A 23,936-nucleotide genomic window follows, 5' to 3' on the forward strand; every position below is an offset into this window, starting at 1 on the left:
GTCGTATGGAACCATGGCGTTTCGCTAATGACTTACTTTACCTCAAGGGTTTTCTCCCATTTCTTTTGAAATGTCTCAACTCTAATCTGAGTACTGAATCTCTAAGCTGAATTCTTTCCAAGCTTCACAAAGACTCGCTGTAATAACAGTCTCATTTGATTAGAGGCACGAGTCCCAGCCATGTTTATAACAATGGAAAGTTTTTAATAGCAATAGGGACTTTTAAGATTTATATATTTAAATTTTAAACCTTAATAACATTGCGCAATAATTTATTTTTGCTTGTAATATTAATGTATCAAGTTATGCGTGAAAGATATAGCGCATTGAGCATTGGAATATTACTAATCGCAGGAAATACTAAATTTAATTAAACAAGATCTTCAAAGTGCATCTCAGCTTAGCAACTATTTTAGTACTAATTTATCGGGTTAATAACCGTTAATACTGATTGTTTACTACGTCTTTGGAATTGTAAAATGGATTATTGTTCTAACAACTATTTTAGATGAACTATAAAGGGATTGTAGCGTAGTACTAAAATAGTACTATAGGACATCCATATAGGGATGTTATTTTATTACAATGTATTCTGAGTCAGGTAATGTTTACTTATTATACAGCATAATAATATTACTGACCAGTAACTTGACCGTAAAACGTATGTTTCGTAAAGTAATAACTCTTGCGAATACTTTGTGGTTTTAAAAAAATAAGTTAGCGCTTGAAGTACGTGGAAAGTTATAATTTTATATAACTATAAAAATTAAATTATATTTCATATTCAAACAGTAAATGAACAATTATATTTCCTTCACGCCTCTAATTTCACTCTGAATTTATCGATATCTTGAAAATGAAACTCATTTAAACAAATTTAATACGTATAACTGCTATGAAAATGTTTCTTTCGTCATTAAAATGAGAAAAATACGTGTTAAATAATATTTATACGCCACCCTATTTCTGAATGCGACATTGGCATAGATTTAAACAAGCTTGCGTTTCCACTATAATGAATTGCGTTGTTTTTTCACCCAAGATTAATTACTTGGATGTATTTTGAGTTCTTGTCTTTTGGTAATTATGAATGATTATCTTCTAAATTGTGTTTTCTTGTTCTGAACTGATTTTGCTGAAAGGTGACGCGGTTTGTAATAAATTATTGTTTGACAATTGGATGGCATTTAAGATTACAGTAGTGAGAAATTGGTTGATTTGTTAAATAATATGTGTACCACTTTTAAGAAAACAATGTCGAGGTGAAGAGATCCCGTTTTGAACATTATAATTTAATAAAAAAAAAGTTCAGTTACATATATCGAATTAAAAATGTATAGAATAACTACGGCAATAAATATATTTACAATAAATTGTTACTGACATGATGTCGCAACTAAAAGTGAGTAAAACGGGGTGTTATGAATTATTTTCTTTTTCTTATAAAAGTATAAAATATCCAGAAATTAGTAAACAATATCAAAACAGCTATTATTAAAAAAAAACGTGTTAACATTATGACTTCATCACTAACCAGTTGCTCTACTGCACATATTTACTATTCAAGACATCTACGAAAACGTATTATACCAGCCTAGACCCCTGTCCAAACTCCTTTACATAATGTAATGGGTAGCCTAACTCAATGCATACTCCACAATAAGCATAGGTACATTATTCATACGATATACCCAATAGAAATACCTATGCATGTCTATTTAAGTTTAATGCATATACAAATGACTCTTCTACTCTTCATAACAGTAACATAGCAAAGGTTGATCTATTGTACGCGGTCACTCACATAAAACTTGCCTCAGGTATCAACAAACAATAAGATATTTAATCTAATAATAGACGACTTTGATTACTTTTCTTGAGCATTCTTATTTATAATTCATATTTAATGATCGACATTAATGGCACTGGGTTTAGACTATGGACACACTGGCCAATCTACACTGATCTCTTGCCCTGTCCCTCGTACCTGAGAAATGTTTGACTAAACAAACATCGAAGGAGGCGTGGAAGCTCAGCCACCACTGGTTCTTATACACACGTTAATTTCAGATTTAGGCGCTTTCGTGATGGTGTTACGAAACGGTCATTCTATTGTATAGCAAGTATAATAAAGTGCACCATGATTGTGTAAATGAGCGCTGACTAGCGAGTTACGATGAAATATCGTTCCTGCTTTAACGCTAAATAAATTAACATTTATGCTATACAAATCATAAACAAACAGGCGAAAATATCGTACCACAGATGATAAACTCTGTTGATTCATTTTATTATCCTCGTCAAGTGCATGGCGGTTTGTTTTTTAATCAACGAAACACTTCTAGAAGACGCAAAAATACAAAACGTACGGTCATTAACTCGCCCACGTAGCGTTATTATGAAGATAGAATCATGTCTTATAACCTAATTTATTCCACATAATTTTAATTCAATCCGAGAATATTCATAAACAACTTTAATTCTGTCATCGGTCACATCGGTGAAATAAAAACAGCTGTAAAAATTTTAGATGACAGCGGAAAATAATCCGAGTATCGCAATTAAAAACATAAAACACTCTTAAAATAAACCTGGAACGAAATATCATACAGCAGGAGAGTAATAACATTAAAACATATACAGTGCGAGGCAGATGCGCCAATATTCTATTATTACTGGCTTTTCAACACGAACAGCTCAAGCATTCCTTACTATTTCTATAACCCTAAGATGAATCATTAAATAATAAAATCCAAAGCATACTTAATGCCCGACAACACATAGGAATCTATTCACGAGCGTGTATTAACTAACACAAGCGCGTCGGGCAGGCGCAGCGATCTCAGAGCACGCAACGAACGCAGCGTACGCGCTGGGCTAGCACCACTCTCCGCTAATCAGTTCCAGACGCGCGCAGACCTCGTGTTAGTTCTCAATCGGACGCATTGCGCACACCACTGCACCCACCATCCAAACTATACATCAATGGCCGATCTAATTGCGAACGCGTAAACAACGCGACCGTGTGTTTGTAATCGTTGTAACAATGTGTGTGATACGAGCAGTACAACCAAACCCAACGGCTTATTAGAAACACTTTCGACAAAAATACAAGCCAATTAGACGTGTGTTTGAATTCAAAAACGGAACGGTTACCATCTGACATATGGCACACTATAAATAAGGCAACTCTAGTTAGCGGGCGCATTGATTTTACAGTTCCGTTTTGTAAGGTGCGCGGATAGCGAGATATTTTAATGTCTAGAACTTATTAGCCGCAAATGTCGTATCGTTTGATGCATCAACTATTACTTTGTTAAAGTTGGCGGTGTTCGAGCGGATTATTTGCAAGCGTAAATTAGGTTCACGTGTGTTTTAATGCATCCCGCAAGTGTTAGTGTTCTAGTTCCATAATCTTCGACCAGCGAATGGATCAGGCGTGGATGATTCATAATGTTCTCCGTTCTATTGTTGGCTTGCATATTGCAAACTGGAATTATGCAATGTCCATCGCTTTGTTGTAACAATAATGTTATGAGCACCTTGTTTTATTGCATTAACCTGTCTTATAATGGAGATATGGAATCTTTTATGAAAACGCTTCGTTACCATCCATTTAGTTTAATTGAACTAAAAAGTCTTGTTTCCTATCATCATAGCTGTCAGTGCTTATTAGTGGAGTAAACCCATTTACTCTTTACTAAAAGTGCGGACCGCTTCGTGCATAAATATTGTTAAAATATTCGAGTAACATTGTGCCGCGATCCACTTAGATGTTCAGTTTTAGCGCAACACATTAAAATTGATCGATCAGAGCTATATTTTTCCTGTTTACCAAATATTTAAGTAACGGCCATAAGTCAGACAGTAAAATAATTCAAATGTGAAATTTCATGAACGCTCATAATGAACTTGGCACGCGACCAAAAAACGTCTTATTTTCGATGCGGAATCTGGACCGATTTTTATTGCAACGCTTTGGAAATAGTGATACAAACGACCCCCACAATGACTTACCAAAATTAATAAGGCGCGCGTACATCGCGTTCCGAATATTGGAACGCGTAGAGCGGCCACACTTCAATTTAGATATTCGACGTAATGTACGCGAGTCTACATTACACGGCAGTAAATCAAGCTCTCCAATCTCGGCACTAACGCACCAGACTGTACTGTTTATTTCTTCATCATTTTCGGCTTTATTTATTACGAATTCCAAAAATTTTATTGTTCCATAATAAAGAAACACTTTATCTGCACATTTATAGTGGAGAGTCGGTGGCGTTTAGACATCATTCGCCGTCGATGACCGAACGTTTGGCGCACGCATAAACAGGAACATTACAATAAAAGCCCAAATATTCTCACCTATACATTCGAACACTCATAAGATTTATTTCTGTGACTTGATTCAGTTTTATTGCTTCTACGTTCATCTGTACTCATTTATAACCGACATAGATACACTTTTTACGATTCGAAGCGCTCTGTTTATTTTCGTTTTTAATTACTTCGCGCGTGGGTCGTAGACAAAATGACAAAATAACATTGAGAATATAATATCGCACGGAGGATTCTTAATGTCGAAATGACGCCGATTGTGTGATTATGATTTAACGTTTGTCACTGCCCACGGTCCGGTAGTAAAATTGACAAATGGCTGACTAGCACTACTGTCGGCTGAGTAATGTTGTACTTGTTCCAAAATTTATTGTAAATCCATGTAAATAAATGCATGGCTATGAGGTTTTTGATACTCCAGTGCTTGGGTTTCATAGTGTAGTCGAAATTGTAAATTTTAAATTTACGTGCTTATTATTTCTATTGGATGAAATATTACTATAATTAAATCTTCTACAAAACAATGAAATTATAAATTTTATATCTGCAATAAAATAACTTGAATAGGCGCCAAGTTTATCTTCATAAATAACAAATAATATCTTGCAGGACTCAAATAGTAGTTGGTTACATGACCTCCTCCCGGCGCCGTTCCAGCCGCTTACACATTGTAAGAGGTGACTACACCTAGTGTGCATACTATACTAAAATCATAAAGTAAAGTGACAAACAGCAACAATTTTTACAGCGAATCATCCGCAGAACATATCATTTATAGTATTGCCACTGCGCTGCCTTCATTTATTTACTAGCTATGCCCATAAGTATATAATACAGGGCTGATATTATTATTATTGTATATGCCCATAACTTCAATTGCGTGGATTTAGATCTATCTGATCCTAAGAAGTTTTAAAGTAAATTGTAAATATCTTAAAGTAACAAAATCTTTTTTCTGTATCCGATTTTAATTAAACAAAGCCTATATTTGCCCTCTATTTTACTCTGTGCACCTCTGAAAACTACATGAAAATCCATTCAGTAAATACGAAGATGTGCGCTTGCAATCAAACAGAAAAATATTTAGAAAAGAATTCCAAAATTCTCTTATTTGTGTTCTATTACTGTTTTTAGGCACTTCCTATCATATTATTAATTCATTTTAATATACGGACGAAACAGATTTTGTTATTTTATTATAATATACATACATATTGCTCAATAATTACACTTAAACATTAAAGACATTGATTATGCAAACCAGCAGACAACCATATTTGAAAGCAAATATCAAGCGGATGTAGGAAATGTCCGGCTTGAAGTTACTGCGAAGTCAATTCTATATCCAAAATTCTCTTTCAAGGCTGGATGATAACGGTCTATCGGTGTTTGGACAAAGATATATCTCCTGTATTCATGAAGTGACGTGATCTCTCAGTAAAAACTTAAAGTAACGCAGGCTGATTATCAACCTGCTGGTTATCAAGCTACTGACATAATGTCCACTTACTGACGCTGGAACTTTAGCGTTGCCTTACTAATAATACCACAGTATATACTGTTCCAGTGCAGAACACGGGCCTATTCTACTACTGAGAGGGTTTAAACTTTAAGCGTTAGTCTACCGCGCTGGCCTATTGCGTAATCGCAGACTTCACACACCTGTGAAATGCTTATGTAGAATTCTTAGGTATGTAGGTTTCCTGACGATATTTAGCTTCATTCTTACTAAGCTTACGGTAGTCGCTAACCAGTCCGGATCTAATGTGCATCAAGTTTTTTTTTATTATTTTGAATGACGAGCCCAGCTCACCTTTCGCCTGATAGTAAACAAAACAACCGCTCATAAACAGTAGAAACACCATCCAACACCTCGGATTACAAAGTATTGTTTGGCATTCCACTGCGCTCGCCATCCTGAGACATCAGATGTTAAGTCTTGTTATGTCCAGTAGTTGTACTGGCTACAATGTCCTTCAAACCGAAACACAACAGTGACTGCACACTGCTGCTTGGCGGCAGAAATAGACATTGTGGTGGTACCTACTCAGGCGCACTCTCACAGATGAGAGATCTACTACCAGTACCCTCCCATCACCTCAATCTTGTACCATGAAAGAGGGATAAGAGAATTTAATTAACGATCGCAACAGGTGTAATCGTAGATAAATTAGAGCTGTTCCTGGGAGCTTAAAAAACAGTAGATAATGCGGCCAGCAGGTACAGAGACAGAATTAGCATGCCGGAAACATACTATATCATAGTTGTGCGGACACGTGGCAACATAATATAATTTATTGATCTACAGCAATTTACCTGCATATTTTAAGTTCATTTTTATAAGCATAATTGAAGATAGTTACAAAACTATTGCATTAAACCTGTCGAAATTGTCGAACATGTAATTTTAATAGTTATTGGTTCAACATAAAGTATAGATATTCAACATAAAGTGTTGAAAGGTTAAGAGACATCTGTGTGCAATTTGGCCAGAACGTATTGGCTAGATCGACCGATGTAGCCGACAGAAGCTACGGCTTGTTAGTTGCATTTCATGAGGCGAATCAATCTGCAAAAGGCCCAACAGATGACTTCTTCAAAAAACAAATAACACATTCAAAAACATATGTAAGTATCCATCCCAAGTCAAACATTAAAATATTCCAGCTACCTATTCAACTGAACAAAGTCAATCAACGGAAAGCAAAACATTAAAATTTAAGACCGCGTAAAGAAATCGAATAATTGACAGACATTAATGAGTCATTTCCATCACGAACGAACTCAATCAAAACCGCACTGACTCAGAATCGATGCGTTCGCGCATAACGACCGTCGGATGCGCCGAAGTGTTCCAGAGAGATTGTAAATATTTCTCTGTTTCAGAACACGACTAAAATAGATTAGAACGCGTGTTTCTAAATCCCCTTTGAAGATTACACACGCCGGTATTAGCTCTGGCAAATTACCCTCTAACAAAGATTGTATTAATTACCTGCTCCCAATCGCCGAATGTAAATTCAGTTTTAAATTTAGAATTCGGCGAGAGTGTGGCGCGTGCGCATGTCTATACCATTACATCTGTCATTTTACTTTGATACTCGAAGATATTTTAGAGTTCTTTGACAAAACTATAACTGTAATAATCAATTTTATTGGATTTCGAGATCGAAATTAGCATGTATAAATATGTTTTAGTAAATTTTAAAAAAATATACGTAGGAATTTATGAGTTTATAAGGGAGACATTCTTACGATTGTTCTTTATTTATAGTTTATGTTTTATTTTAGCAATACAATTAATAACACTCGATAAGACGTATTAGGATGTTAAAAAATTACCATTGGCTACGTTCAAATGTAAAGTGTAAATAACCTGTCTTTACTTTTCGCGATTCGGACACATTACACTAAACAACTGTATTGTATAAAAAATATTGTTGTTTCCATTAATTAAATACAATAAAAAAAATGTTTTGGGAACATAGTGCTAGATAATTTTAAACAGTTGCACGGCTTAACTAGTTTTTTAATAATGTTGAAACAGTAGAATTAATTTTCAGATACATATAAAATTAATTAGTTAATTTAGTTGTTTTTTATCTGGCCTTATCTCAATCAAATGTGGGGTTGACCCAATATTGAAATACTTTGCAGGAAGGATATGCCACAGTTTTTACGCCCGCTTGCCTGCCTCACGTTAACCTGCTATAAGGATTCCATACTTGAGCATTTCGTGTTAGAAAAACTGTTGCATGATCTGGAAATCGAACCTACGATATCTCCATTACCCATTTACACTATCCTGTCTATTAGACCAGAACGAATGACAAACATTTAGTTACGAGAGGGAGTTATTATCAGTCAACAATTATGAAAGGTAAATTTGAAACGAGGATTCCGATAGTAATTATGTTGACTACTACAATTACTCTATTAAATATTACATCAGAAGAAACCTATAATGAAGCTAATTAAAAAACATTTTAAACAAACGAAATCAATTCAACCTAAAAATAAAACGCAAAAGTTAACAAGTTGGTGAAATATTCAGTGCGCATACACATACGGTTGTCAAAAACTACGTAATCCAGCCAATGATGTGTTTGTACAATTTAAACAGCGCTAGTGTAAGTGTTTGTCTGTTATTTGTTTTATTAATCGTTACAGACATCGAGCGAATGTTTTCCCGTGTTACAGATACAAATGGGATCGAGGGCTAATTATGTAACTTTGGTCCAGTTTCGGACGTACCTACTTCGACTACGGTACGGCGAATGATAGTCGTAAACACTATTGATTTTATATTACGTTCGTGAGTATTTGTTTTTTTACAGCACTTGCACGAGTTTAAAACGTTATACCCTAAATAGGTACTTTTGTAAATTATAAGCAAAAACAGACAATTTTTTTTTATAAAATCAGAAAATAGTATTTTCTAAATGGATCTTGTTTATTCTGTGCACTATTTACAAGTTTAAATAGAAATAAAAAAAAGAAATTTAAATTACACTGTCTTACAACAAAGGAATCGCGGCCATTATTAAATGGTAATAAAAATTCACGGGACCAGAAAATTTCATACGAATTAGACGATGTCGAACACGTTTCGGAAATCGGGAAATGTAAATTACATATTATTAAGCAACATCAACACCCGCCGGTTGTTATAACACAAAGATAAACAGTTTGAATTAAAGAGTGCTTCATTATGCGTACTTTTTGGTTAATACTCGCGTTATTTTGAAGGTTTATCTTGTTATACGATCTCTCGATCGACACCACTGATTATTTTGTTCTGCTGTTTATATGTTCTTAATAATCCTCGCAGAATACTCGTCGGTATGACAACAATGTCGTTCCGTTTCGCATACATGAATTATAATTAAACCTTTTTAGTTAATTTACAGAGTCATTAATTATTTTTTCCTTTAATATTTATTACGCAGTGCTGGCTGATTCTGAATGTAAATGAATAGTAATTATCTTCCAAATTCAAAAATCTTATAATAATATCATGAGCATGGACAAACTGAAAACCTGTGTTGTGAAATATATAAACTCCCGAATACAATTAAATGAGATATAATAAAAAAATTGGTGTAATTATAAAATTTTCTCGAACTATAATCTTTTTATATAAGTAACAAGCACATCATGTTACACGGATAGGTAAAATTAAAAACAAAAAATGAACGAACGCATAAAGAATTTCCTGCTTACATTATTCCAATAGATTACCCGTTTCGTGAATTGAATGGATGCGCAAACTGCTACTAAATTATAGCACATCCGTATATTAGGTGCGATGTAACTAAAATTCAGATCATTTCAATCGACAGCAACTGATAACCCAAAATCACTAGACGAAACCCCCAAATTAACAACACAAAAAGCAATAAACCAGCGTGAAATAGAGAGCATTAATTCGATTATCAAGATCGAGGTGTGAAGCGCATTTCGATGTTTATCTAGGTATAAAGAGGCGCCATATAAGAAATTATTTTACAGCAGTAAAATAATAAAAACACTCATTAGCAGTCATTAAATGAACGCCTCCGCGATTTAGGGCTAGATACGGGTGGGTGAGAAGTTTATTTTGTCTAATAATAGACTGGTCGTGTTAGTGTTGTACCTAGTCTTGCCATAAATATTGTAATAAAGAAAAAAGAAAATTGTTAACTGCAAATAACATTTATTACTTTTACAGTGTGTCAGTTTAATACATAAATATAAAACAATTAAAAATATAAAAAGCTTATTCGAAGTGGTCTCCATTGGCTGCAATACAGTCCTTTAAACGATGAGGCCAGTTATCAATAGAAGCACGCACTCTTTCCATGGGAAAATTCTTCACCGCCAATCGTATAGATTGTTTTAGGGACTCCAAATTATCATGGCGTTTAGAGCAAGCTGTACTCTCTAAAACTGACCACAAATCATAATCCAGCGGATTAAGATCGGGACTAGACGACGGCCAGTCTTCAGCTCTGATGAAGTCCGAAACGTTCGATTCCAACCAAGACTGCGTGGACCGAGCTTTATGACCCGGCGCCGAGTCTTGCTGGAAGGACCATACTTGGTTATTGAACATGGTGATGTTAAGGGGCTTAACTACCTTCTCAAGAATGGTATCTTGATACACTTGTGCCGATGTTTTGATACCTTTTTCACAAAAATATGGCTCAGTCACTCCTTCATAGCTAACACCCCACCAAACCATCACTGAAGTCGGATAATGTCCACGTTGCACTCTGTCGACTAATTGGGAAGCTTCCTTAGAGCTTTGAGCATAAATACGGTCATTTTGTTTGTTAAAATGTTGCTCAATTGTAAAAATTTTCTCATCCGTAAACAAAATTTTTCTGTGACCTCCCTTTGCGTACCGCTTCAGTAGTTGTTTCGATTTTACCACCCTATTCTTCTTTAAATTATCAGTTAAGAAATGGCCAGTGCGTCTCTTATAGGCTGCAAGTCCTAAGTCATCTTTTAAAATACGCGACATGGTTCTAGGTGCTATCTTCATTTCCCGAGATAAAATCTTTTGCTTTCGGACAGGATTTCTTCGAATTCTTTCCCTTACTGCTTTGACCACCTTTTTCGTACGAACACTACGTGGACGGCCAGATCTTTTCTGTCACAAACAGAGGAGGTCTCATTGTACCTATTAATAGCCCGGTACACAAACATTTTACTAATACCAAGTGTATGGAGAGTTTTAAAAATTGCATTTGGCTCCATACCTACTTTGTGTAATGCTATCACAGCGATTCGGTTCTCTTTATCACCCCACACCATTTTAATATCGCAAAATATTTTACAATGTATTGGCGCCAAAATGAGAAAACACAATGAACAATCGTATAAAAATGACAGATTCGAAATTCAAATGTAATATTTTTTTATAATTAAGTGTAACAGTATTTATGGCCAGACTAAGTATATTTATCATTTCAGAGCGTACGCGTGAATATCAACCGTTTGACACATGAAACACATGTCTATGTTAAACACCGGCCCGCTGAAGGGCTGTTTAGTAAATTACAAATTCGTAAAGTATGGTGTTTAGTACGAAAAGATGGTAGTATAATTTGGGCATCGGTGATAATATTTATTTTAGTTTTACATAAGGCGTGAATAAGTCATGGTGTCAGACGGAAGGTATGAATGCATTTAGATCTTATGAAATGACTATGCTTTTCATATTATACGGCTTTTAGCTACATCTTGGTAGCTATACCGCGTTTTTTTATCGCGAAAAAAAGCTTCATCTTCCAGAAAGAAAAAATGGTAGCGATGTACAATAACTGTTTCAGCGCAAAAAAAGACATCATTGGGAATTAATATAAATAATGATATCAGCTCTGTAGTGTATGCTATCCCACTGATGGCCACGAGCCACCTCTACTACTGACGGAGATTAGGTCTATGTCCACCAAGCTGGCGTATTACAAGTTGGCTGTCTTCACATACTCTCAAAATTCTTATATAGAGTATGCAAGTTTCTTCACGTTGTATTCCCTCACCGTAAAAGAAAGCAATAGTTCAAAAACAATATAAACATACCTAGAAAAGTCAGAGGTGCGCGCCCTTGGGTTTTAAACCTGCAGACATTCGTCTTGGCAGTACGTTCCACTCCCAAGTAGACTATCACTTGAGAACCACTACGTACTTTTAATATAATGGCAAAAAGTATTACAACAATTGCAAAAGGATTGCTGACTACAAACTTATTCGCCATAACGTTAAAGTAATAGAAGCATTAAAAGCGGCGATAGTCTAGTTGGGTGTGGAACGGACTGCCGAGACGAATGTCCGCAGGTTCAAATCCCAAGGGCACACACCTCTGACTTTTCTAAAAAAAACATGTGTGTATTCTTTGTGAATTTATCGTTCGCTTTAACGGTGAAGGAAAACATCGTGAGGAAACCTGCACATCTGAGAAGTTCTCTATAGGAATTTCGAAGATGTGTGAAGTCTACCAATCCGCACTAGGCCAGCGTGGTGGACTAAGGCCTAATCCCTCTCAGTAGTAGAGGAGGCCCGTGCTCAGCAGTGGGCAAGTATATAATACAGAGCTGATATTATTATTTATAGAACCATTAAATCTATTTCATTAAATGCTTTATAAGTTCATGAAACAAACTCTATAATACAAGACATGTCCGTCCACAAGTCATTAATATATAAGCGTTTTGATTATAATTCATGCCCCCAAATCTCAGACATGCGGGCTTCCTCATTATGCTTCTATGTCTTCTTCTATTATGAGTTTTTGTTTTGCAAATGAGTTTATCTCATATATTTACATTAAGATTGAGTGCAAGATGGGTTGATGAAATATCGAAGTTTAGTTACGAAATGTTAATTATTATAATAACATAGAATTAACGTTTGGCAATATGTAGATGTATATTTAGAGGAACTTATGATCACATTTTTTATTAGTAATATAGGTTACCAGTTCTTGGTCTAGTAGCGGTGAGTGGGTTACGAACGCAGAGCTCTGGGTTCAGTTCCCAAGACGCAAAATACTCTGTGGATTTTTTAAACAAGGTCTGCCCAGGATTTGTTTCCTCGTAGAGTTTGATATCAAGCAGACAGCGATTTGTATAAACTTAAAAACATGGTGTATTGAGGACTTAATTGAAACCATGGAGTCAGATCAATGGTGCAAAGATTTAGTCTACATTTATTTAATACAATTTTGGTAACTGTCCACCCAAAAGCTCCATCAAAATATTCAATATTCCAACATTTCAACAACATATGTAACTTTCTACAACATAATTCTACCCCATTACTCCTTATCCAATTTCTCTATTAAATTATTTCTTCGCCTAAATATAATTCTGGAACATTGTAAAACATAATAAATTATAATTAGATACTTGTTCAACCAAATGTTCGTATTGTGTTTATAACAAAAATCATGTTATCATTACCCGAACAAAAGGACGGCGGCGTTTGCGCCATTTTTTGTAACCGCACTTGTAAATAACTCTAATTATGGAAAATAATGAAGTACAATTAAACCGCAAGATTTCTTCACAATGTAAGGGTTAATATGACACTTGTTGAAAAAATTAATAACTTTTATAACATCAGAAGTTGTTGAATATTTATTTTTGGTATTTCAACAAATTTGATAAAAGGCACAAATTTGAGAAAGCCCTACATTGTGTAATAAATGCGTGATAAATGTTTGTGTAATCCACGTTTGTTCGAAATTTGAATATTCAAATGAAATGGCGATCGTTAATAGATACATCCATAGCTTTCTGGATGATTATAACCGAACATAAGTACAACTATTAAAAACAAAAAATATCCCTCTATAACATTATTATAATTATCTTCGCACATCACAATGACGTCATACGTATCTGAGAATTTCTGAATCCAATGTACGTAATTCGGAATAAGATTTATTGGCTAATATCTTAGTTCTTCTAAGAAGCACGCGTAATCACCAATTTGACGTATAACGCAGCCCAATGGCGATTATTTACTAAAGTTTAATTTGCGTAAAATTTATATTATTATCTCTTTAGTTTAATTTACATAGATGAAGGTGGGATGAGTACACGATAAGTATAAATAATGCGCTATTTATAAACGGATATAGTATTTGGAACGGTGCGAGCAGTATAGAACATTTCCTAAACACCTTAAATTAGTTCTTTCATTAGTTTTTATACCCTAATAGGCTATAAGTTATCTAAACCCACGATTGTCATTTAATTATGGTATCTTATAATAAAATGATAGTATGAAAAGAATTAATAATCTTCAAACGCCTGAATAGATAGCATCATAGAATAATTTTCACATCAGCTTAGAAACGAAAAATCCGATATACCTAACATAGATTTTTTCATTTAGGGGCTATGTTGCCATAAAAACATATACAGATTCGCAGAATAAACTTATAAAACCCCTCTTTTTGGGTCGTGGGACAAAGAGAGGGCCCTGATTAATAATAATAATATAATAATATCAGCCCTGTATACTGTCCCACTGTTGGGCACGGGCCTCCTCTACTACTGAGACAGAATAGGCCTTAGTCCACCACGCTGGCCTAGTGCGGGTTGGTAGACTTCACACACCCTCGAAAATTCCTATAGAGAATTTCTTAGGTATGCACGTTTCCTCACGATGTTTTCCTTCACCGTTAAAGCAAGCGATACTTACAAAGAATACACACATCATTTTTTAGAAAGGTCAAAGGTGTGTGCCTTTTGGGATTTGAACCCGCGGACATTCGTCTCGGTAGTCCGTTCCACAACCAACTAGGCTATTTTTGTTGACATGATAACCATGTAATTAGGTGGAATAAAAAAGCGTTAAAGACAATATATTTGGATGGTTCATATACCGATATAAATTTGCGAATGAGTTTACAAAAAAAAAACACATTTAATTTCATTCGCCATCATCAATAACATCTAGGTCAGTAGTGGTCTTGGATTTAATTAATATTAAATACCACGATATGTTATGTCGACACGTTGTGGAAATAAAAGATAACCTATAAAGTGCAGGCAATAATAAATCGACAGTATAAAAGTTTTTATATTTAATAAAACCCATTTATGCAAGGCTTATTAAGTGTCAAGAACGAGAGAGCCTCAGGCACTGTCGCGGGTATAGTAATTACAGGTACTTATTATAAAGAGTTCGTCATAAATTCATTTAATAATGAATGTTAATGTAAATTAGCTATTTTCATTGCAATAATACCTCGTTGTGGTCTCGTGCACAATTCACCTCAGGGTACAAAACTTATAAGAATCAGATACAATGACGCAGCAAAGAGATATGCTTGCTGGATGAGACAAATTAAAATAAATTTTACAGTCGACTTGTTCTTGATATGTTTAATATGATTCAACAATTATGTATAGCAAAAAAGAATTGCCAATTATATTCTTACATAAAATTTTACATACTGCATTAAACACATGACATTTATCTATGACTACGTGATTTTTTTAAACTAATCGAAATTATCGGTATATTAAATGAATAATATTAATATTTTGATATCCTTAAGTATCTCCAAAGCCAGAAAAACGTTGGCAATTCACGTAATATTTTGCAAACAATTATTGATTTGTCATAATAAATATAGTACGAATCTATAAATAGATCATTCGGTTAGATTTTAAAAATAACTATTTTTAGCTCTCAACGTTTGTCTCCAACTTAAAATCGTTCGTAAAACAAGTACGCTTCTTATCTATTCCATTGATTTTAGGTCTATAATGTAACAGACTCTTACAATAAGCACTTCAAGCTACAATTAGCCGTTTTGTAGTGGATGTAAAGCCTCAATTAAGCCTTCCGAGAGGTTGGACTCCTCAGTGCATGTGAGTATTAATAAACAGTTCGTTTCCTTGCTCTTTGTGTGTTAACTGTTGTTAATTTATCGTGCGGTTTCGGTGATTCGTTTGTGTTTGTTATAACATAAAAAGGAGTTATTAGGTATATTTCTAAGCTGTATACGTCTTTAAAATATTCCAGTAGCGAGATATGCAGTTAGCCCTTAATGAAATATTATCGAAAAAATAAAGGTCGATTTTTATTATTAATAAGTTTGATGGTGTGACCAATCCGCACTAGACCAGCGTGGTGGACTAATGTCTAATCCCTCTCAGTAGTAGAGGAGGCCCGTGCCCAGCAGTAGGACAGTATATAATACAGAGCTAATATTATTATTTACAATTGGTCTAAATTCACAGAGATTGGACAGATTATATTTGCACAATACTGAACTAATCAGCTACTTTATCGTACTAAAAATACAATTATAATTGAACTCGGTTATGCCAAAATGTACCAACCCACATCCAAAAATATATTATTATATTTACCACGCAATTAATCCAAATAATACTATAATGTTCAGCAAAACACGCCAAGATCTATTTATGTCTAACACGATAAAATGTGTGCACCAATCCAATTTTTTTTTATACATAGAATAATTCGACTGTAACACAACAATCCACAAATTATGTTGTTTAAATATGATACATTTTGGCATAACTCGGTCCAATTGTTATACTACATTCATATAGAAAGGTCAAAGGAACATAATTTCTACCCACTATTTGGAGCTCCGTCCACTCTGTTGATACAAACATGCGCTTTTATTCTATATTCGCGTGGGTTTAAAGAATTGCTGATTCATTCATGAATATACGTGATTTGTTACATCTAAGACTGCGTCATATCTAAATGTTTATACTTTATGACGTCACGCTACTTACTGGTAGTATCTATTATATGTGAGAGTCCGCTTGGGTAGGTACCATCACAATGTCTATTTCTGCCGCCAAGTAGTAGTGCGTCGTCACTGTTGTATTCCGGTTTAAAGGATTGTAGCCAGTGTAACTACTGGAAATAATAAGACTTAACATCTCATGTCTCAGAATAGCGAGTGGAATACCAAACAATACTTTGTAATTCAAGGTGTTGGATGGTGTTTCTTCTGTTTGTGAACAGTCGTATCGCTTACCATCAGACGGACGACAAGCTCGTCTCGTCATTCAAAGCAATAAAAAAAACAAACATACATTATACGAAATAATAAAATGATATCTCGCCTTTGGGTACAATTGAAATCAACGCAAGTGTTTAAAATTCGAATTGTATTTATCAGATCGTTACTAATAGTAGTTAAAACTGTATAAACTATTAAGTTAATATATTGTATTGTAAAACGGCACGTGTTCGAATAAATTTTAGTTGGGGTTCTAAATTGGTTTTCTTTGGTTCCGTAGACATATGAAAGTTCAAAGGCGATTCTACAAGGTTTAAATAGTATTTGAACAAATATTAATCATACCTTTATATTGTACTACTATACAAACATATTGGTATTGAACTATAGTTAGTTTCATCGATTTACCTGGTGGTAGGTATTGTATATCCGCCCGGATAGCGACTACCGTACACGAGGTGTTCAAAAACCCACCATAGTGGCCCATGTAAGTGTGTCGCGTTCCGGGATCAGCCTGCGTATATTCTAATAGGCCGGCATAATTGTGTCGACTGCCGAAGGGTAATCATCTCTCGTCAACCGAAATTCTATTGGACCCCAGTCCACTTACCTTTATAAAATTATACTCGCAAATCATAACGTATTCTAAAACTTTCTTAACTGAAAGGAAACACAGTTATCTAATTACGGCACTTATTCCAAATTACCGAAACTTAAACAGTTAAATAGTTAACAACGAACCCTGAAAACAATCAAAGAACACAAACGGCTCCAATTAAATACTATAAAATTCAAATCAGCACAATAAAACAAACAAATTATAAATGCATTACACACTCGTAGGAAACATTAAAATTCTATAATAATTTATCAAGAAATGCACCTTCCCCTACTCTTATTCTATGATTACAAAAACTATTCTACAAACACCACTTTACTCCATTCTAATAAGGATGCTATTGGTGTGCAAACTTATGTAACAGGCACAACTAAATTTGCCCAAGATAATTCTCGCTAAATGTGTGTTTAATGAAAGTTAAGTAGATGCGAGTTGGGTATATCGTTATAATATACAATTATCACTTATTGTACATGATGTTGGATGTAATTTCACAGTTCAAGATACATCGGCACACATGTCCGTCATTATTTTGATGACGGGATTTCATATAATTGCAAGTTACGTTTAATTGTCAGTTGTTTTTCATGTCATTACGTCGTTAATGAATGGGGAGGTTAAATGCTTCGTGACTTCAAAGAAAAAATGTTTAACAACGTTTACACTTTAACTACCAATTTGAATGATGTCATTGGGCCTATTACGTCCGTCAAGGTCGCTAGAAATTTTGGTCTGTTCACCATGTTTGAGTTTTATCTCATAATATATTGTATGGTTCTTAATACTCATGTTAGACTTAATATCTTGTAAATACCTTGTGTCTTGGTTATCAGGAACCACGAGAAATATTTGTTCTCAGAAGACTCAACTCCTTAACAAAGTGCGGATCAAAATATAATGTCTCATAATGTATGGTAAGTTTAAGCTAGCAAATTCTGGGAGTAATATATTGCGCAAGGTCTCCGAAATGCGTTTATACTAGCGGAAGTATTTCAATCATTCTGTACAAGCAATTTACTGCAAGCTCTGCGAGGTATCAAATTTGCAGAAGTCAGTTTCCCATGATTATTACATGTTAAAAAATGCTCGTGAAAGTCTACTTTTGTAAATCTAAACCTTGTTTAATAATTGAACTCACGGCTCCTCCTATCACAATCCACTAAACACCTAACGTTAAACAAATATTGAATAGTTATATTACATTGTTATAATAACTCATACAATAACGATTTCAGCAGCTTGCCTTAACCTCTAGTATAATCGACGTCCTTGGAAGATAGTGGACTTACCTTTACCAGCAGATCGTCTGCCTTCATTGACACAAAAAGATCCATATTTAAAAACATACATCCATACAGATAGGATCCATAGGTCAAGGTCAACACACTGCTAAAGCTAAAGTTAGGAATCCCGTGGTATGTTCAAGGTAAGTCCATCTCTATGAGTTGAACTATTTTACTATTTGAAAATCGAACCCAACGTAGTGGTTCACAGCCTTGATACCACTAGACGAAGACCTTTCTTGGTCTACTACCAACCCATAGAAATTGAACTATGTCGCACTGGCCCAGCGGGCTCTATCGACTGATCCAAAATGTTTCTTTTTCATTGGTACTACGCAGCCCTTTGTAATCACACGTGTTCTGACCTCGCTGGGTGATGATAAAGGACTTTAATTACCTTTGTCTTGCTCGACGTGGGGCCACACGTGTTAATAGTCAATGAATATGGAAGTACCGCTCGTGTAGTCAATTCATAAAGATTTTTGCATGTTGATATAATTCTTCAATTGGAATACAGTAAATTTTTTTATTTGACAGATTACTAATGTTATTAATTCATAATAAGTAAACCATGACAATATGTTATAATAATAAATAACAATTAAACATGACAGTATACTGGCATGCAATGGCTAATACTTGCACAAGAGAAAGAAGAGTGGCGCGACAAAGAGGAGGCCTATACTCATTAGTGGGTCAATAGGAACCGATTAGATAGATAGACCATGACAGCCAATTTGCAAGTAAAAAAATATGAACTACATACATAAATTCTGATGGACATCCAATAATCTAGCTTAACATTCATAAATGCGGTGGCTTCAGACAATCTCTTAGGTACTACTTTTGCATAGCAGTAAACCATTTCTGTACTAATTTATCGCACGAATGTGCTTAACAAATCGAATCTAGAACCTCACCAGATTTGCAGCCTCAAATATTACCACTGAGCCACTAAGACAGCCGAGGCGTCATGTAAACAGCTTCTATCTATTTGTAGTAAAAGAAAAACTACAGGAACATGTCAACTATGGTTGTAAAGTACAATGAAGTGAACATAATATTCCACGTGTCAAAGTCACAAATCGGCGTAACATGTTGAAAAGGAAACAGTAATTATAATTGCGGCGCACGGCCCACCGTCCCGTGACGTTGGGACCCTTCTGAATTGTTGGTTGCAACTTGACGCTTCCTTCCTTCAGATCGGTTGCCGTAAGTTATAGAAGACGAATTGCGTTTGACTTTTTTAAGGTCAGTGAACATTTTTAATCACACATCACGCCTTTATCTTTGAATAAATATGCGGTAGAAGTAATAGGGCAAAATAGTATAGTATTTTTCGCTCCGGAGGAAACACACATGAACACGAATAATACACACAAAATTGAACCCTGGTTGCAACTGCTACTGGTGAAGGTGTTCTTTAATCCCTTTAACTTCCAATGAATATCATTGACAGCCCAGAAAAGACTGATTTGTTGTTAATAAAATGTATTGGCCTCATATGTGAGATCATTTAATGCTCAAATATACACAACACCTTCGCGTTATTTACAGTATAAAATATACGAATCCTTCTTTGCTCACCCCTTTTTCTCATATTTAGAAAAGTCAAATTTTTAGTACAATTTGAGGTATTAAATCCTATTCCTCTGCAATAAACCATAAATCTTACCCACTGCATACAATATCTCGTGACTTGCACCGAACCTTGCGACGACATAATTTCCAACAACACACTTTATTATAATGTTGAGTTATGTCCTTGCAACATTGTAATAACATTGTCATTACACGTTATAATTGTTACAAAGAGTTGTCGTTAATATATTATTGTGCATTGTTTGTTTATGTAAGTACGTTCGTGTCACGTCTGTGGAACGGTTTTGAACTCGAACTAAACAGTGATATGTTTTTTTGTTATTGCTTTGAATGACGCGACGAGCTTGCCGTTTGCCTGATGGTAAGCGATACGACCGCCCATAAACAGCAGAATCACCATCGAATACCTTTAATTACAAAGTATTTCTTATTATCCTACTGCGCTCGTCATTTTGAGAAATGAGATGTTAAATCTTATATCCTGTAGTTACATTGGCTACAACGTCCTTCAAACCGGAACACAACAGTGGCTACACAACTACTTGGCGGCAGAAGTAAATATTGCGGTGGTACCTACCCAACCAGACTCTCACATATGAGAGCCCTATCACCAGTGATATTGGAATAATAACTTATTCGGTCTCAATAAGTGGATGGTCTGGAAATGCAACTTATTCTCGCACATTTCTTTGCTAAAGTAATTATTGATAAGTTTTCTTTTTTATATTCAAGCAGGCAAGCAATCGATTATTATTAATATAAACTGTAGGTATGAGTAAACATGATTACCTGTTCAAGTTCTAAAGAAAAGTAATGAAATTTAACAACTGCAGAAGGAATTGAACTAGTCATTAAAGACAGATGCTTTGTTGCGCTTAGAATCATGCAAAACAACGTGAATGCCTCTAGAGTTCGCTTTTCTATGTAACTGTGGTACCAGTCATACTAGCCTACCAATTTGATTATAATCTTACTTGTTTTCTTATGAATATTAAAAATGTGAAAGTTTGTGAAATTATTTGAATGTTTAAGGTAAAAGAATATTTTTTTTTTCAAAAAAACATAAGTAATAACTAAAATACAGTGGTCGCCGCGCAATCACTTATCAAAAATGTATTCGTTCTTTTTCGAAAGAGCTGTTTTTTTTTTATTTTCCTTGGTTTAAATGTTTGTTAGAAGTAACCGCAGTAACAACTGAAGGAATTTGGATGAAATTTGGCACACTGATAAACTATATTCTGGATTAATACAAGTTACTTTTTACCACAGCATATTTTCTCTCATAGGTCATACTATAACTTTTTAATCAGCATTTTAATAGATGGCGCTAGTGTAGTGCAGATGGCGCTATGAACCGCTACAGTGATTTAAGGATTTTATATCGGAAATTACCTTAAACATAAGCGTAGCCGAGAACAAAACCTAATAATTTATAAACAATGTATAATTTCTTGATATTCGTTGGGCTTAAAAGTATAAATCATTATTTTCATCACACTAATTAACTTGCGCAAATTATTTCGACCGCCAAATGTGTGTTAATAACATACGTCTATACTTATTTATTTTCGAAGCAATTATTTATTATTCGGTCGGTAAGTAGGCACGCACAATAATGATTCCAATTTAATTGTATGTGGCGTTCGTGTTCATAGTAGGGTACCCTAAATTTATTACATTTTTCATACGGTTTCATCTGCAAGATTTCCGAAATAAATGTCAGAGAAAAATTTTATTTTTGTGTTAAAAAAATTACCTTGTTTCGAGCAAAAAATTATTATAATTTTATTATATGCTACTAAAGCATATATTAAAAAGGAACCGACAACACTTCCATACACTATATAAACGCTAATAAAATCTAGAGTACAAGATAGAAGATAAAAAAATATAAAAATACTCATAGACTACATTATTTCACACCGTTTTTTACACGAACTGATATGTGAATGAAATAAAGTGACCATTCAACACTACCATACTTAGAATGAAACACATGAAAATGTTATTTTTATAAAACTAGCTTAGCGCATCACAATACGAACATAGTCCGAGAGCTGTCTGCCACGGCAGCATCATTACCCGTTTTGTTAATACCGCATCGCTCTTTTGTTATTTTGACACAGGAAGTTATTAAAGCAATTAACTGGGGCACGGCTCCTGGGCTATTATCATCTAAGAGTGACGTGTTAATGTCAGTCGCTAGTGTTGAGCACATCGGATAGATAAATATTCGAATAATTTATATTCGATTTATTCTATTTTTATCAATCGTTTTTTTTATTAAATTTATACAAATAATGTATTTTAGTTAATTAGTTTATACTTTTAAGCTCAGTATTCAAAGTTTTTATTTTTATTTCATACAATTGTAAACTGATTTTTGAATTATAAAGTTTTGTGGTACAAAGGTTGTTTAAAAATATACTACTGCCATACAATACCAATATTTTAAGTAAATCTTTAACACCAACTGTCTTTATTTCTTCTTACTTAAGTCAATGGACTTAAGTAGGTATTTCCATACAAATTTATTTAGTTATACAATGTAACTTATAATTCTATTAATTAAAGACAGTCACATCACTATCACAATTCGAAACATCGGTTCTTTAATTTTCAATCGTAGTACTGACCGAAAGCTACTGTTCGATCACAATGCACTCTCATACACTATGGACATAATTGATAGTCATACAGCCTTAACAATAGTGAAATCACGCGTTCAATCACAACTGAACCAAACCGTATTCATTTAAAATAAAGTCTAAATTCATTTGTACTAAATTTAGGTTGGTATTCAAAAAGTAACAATCAAGCTTAAGTTGCGTGGCTACCGCACTTACTCAGTCTAATTTCTTAGAAGTCATTATTATTGTTTCTCATGATTAAATTTCTTTTTTGCTCACAATGGAATCACGAAGCGTTCCGTTTATTGTGTGTGGGATGTTATTATGTTGTTGCATTTGACAATATTTTTTCGACTTGTACTCTATTGTCTATGGCGCTTTATGTTGCTTAATCAGTTATTTCTACACTTTTAAATAAATAAGATACAATAGTTTACTTGACTTTGTGAAAGCAAATACAGTGTCTTAGTACAGAGGCATGTAGAGTTGAATTGTGCAAGTTATTATACATCGATGGATCGGATCAGACTGCGTAGTATAAAGTTCTGTGAAGACGTAGTTTGGTTAAAATTTGGTAGTCAGTTGTTTTCTGAGTTCTGCACCACCGACTCCAAAATTGGTAACCAGTATATAGGTAATTTTAAATTATTTTTTGGTTTTTAGTGGTCTTTGAAGGCGGTTTAATTTTTTCTTAAAAAGTGTTTATCTGAGGGGCTATTCCTCTGGTGCTATGAGTGGTGGAAGTCAGTGATGGCCTATTTTCAGGTGGACTAACTACGCAAATAAATACGCTCTATAGAAAACGTTATTGGAAGACTTCTCGTCTATACTTTATTTTTTGTGATGGAACATTTTGCTCCCCTGACTCCTTTTTTACGAAGCCAATGACTTAAAATACTAATGTAAGTAATTAAAATCTTTATCTTTAAACGCTTTGATTAGTTAAGCATCAA

This window comes from Manduca sexta, chromosome 15 (assembly GCF_014839805.1).
Source record: "Manduca sexta isolate Smith_Timp_Sample1 chromosome 15, JHU_Msex_v1.0, whole genome shotgun sequence".
In the NCBI taxonomy this organism is placed as follows: Eukaryota; Metazoa; Arthropoda; class Insecta; order Lepidoptera; family Sphingidae; genus Manduca; species Manduca sexta.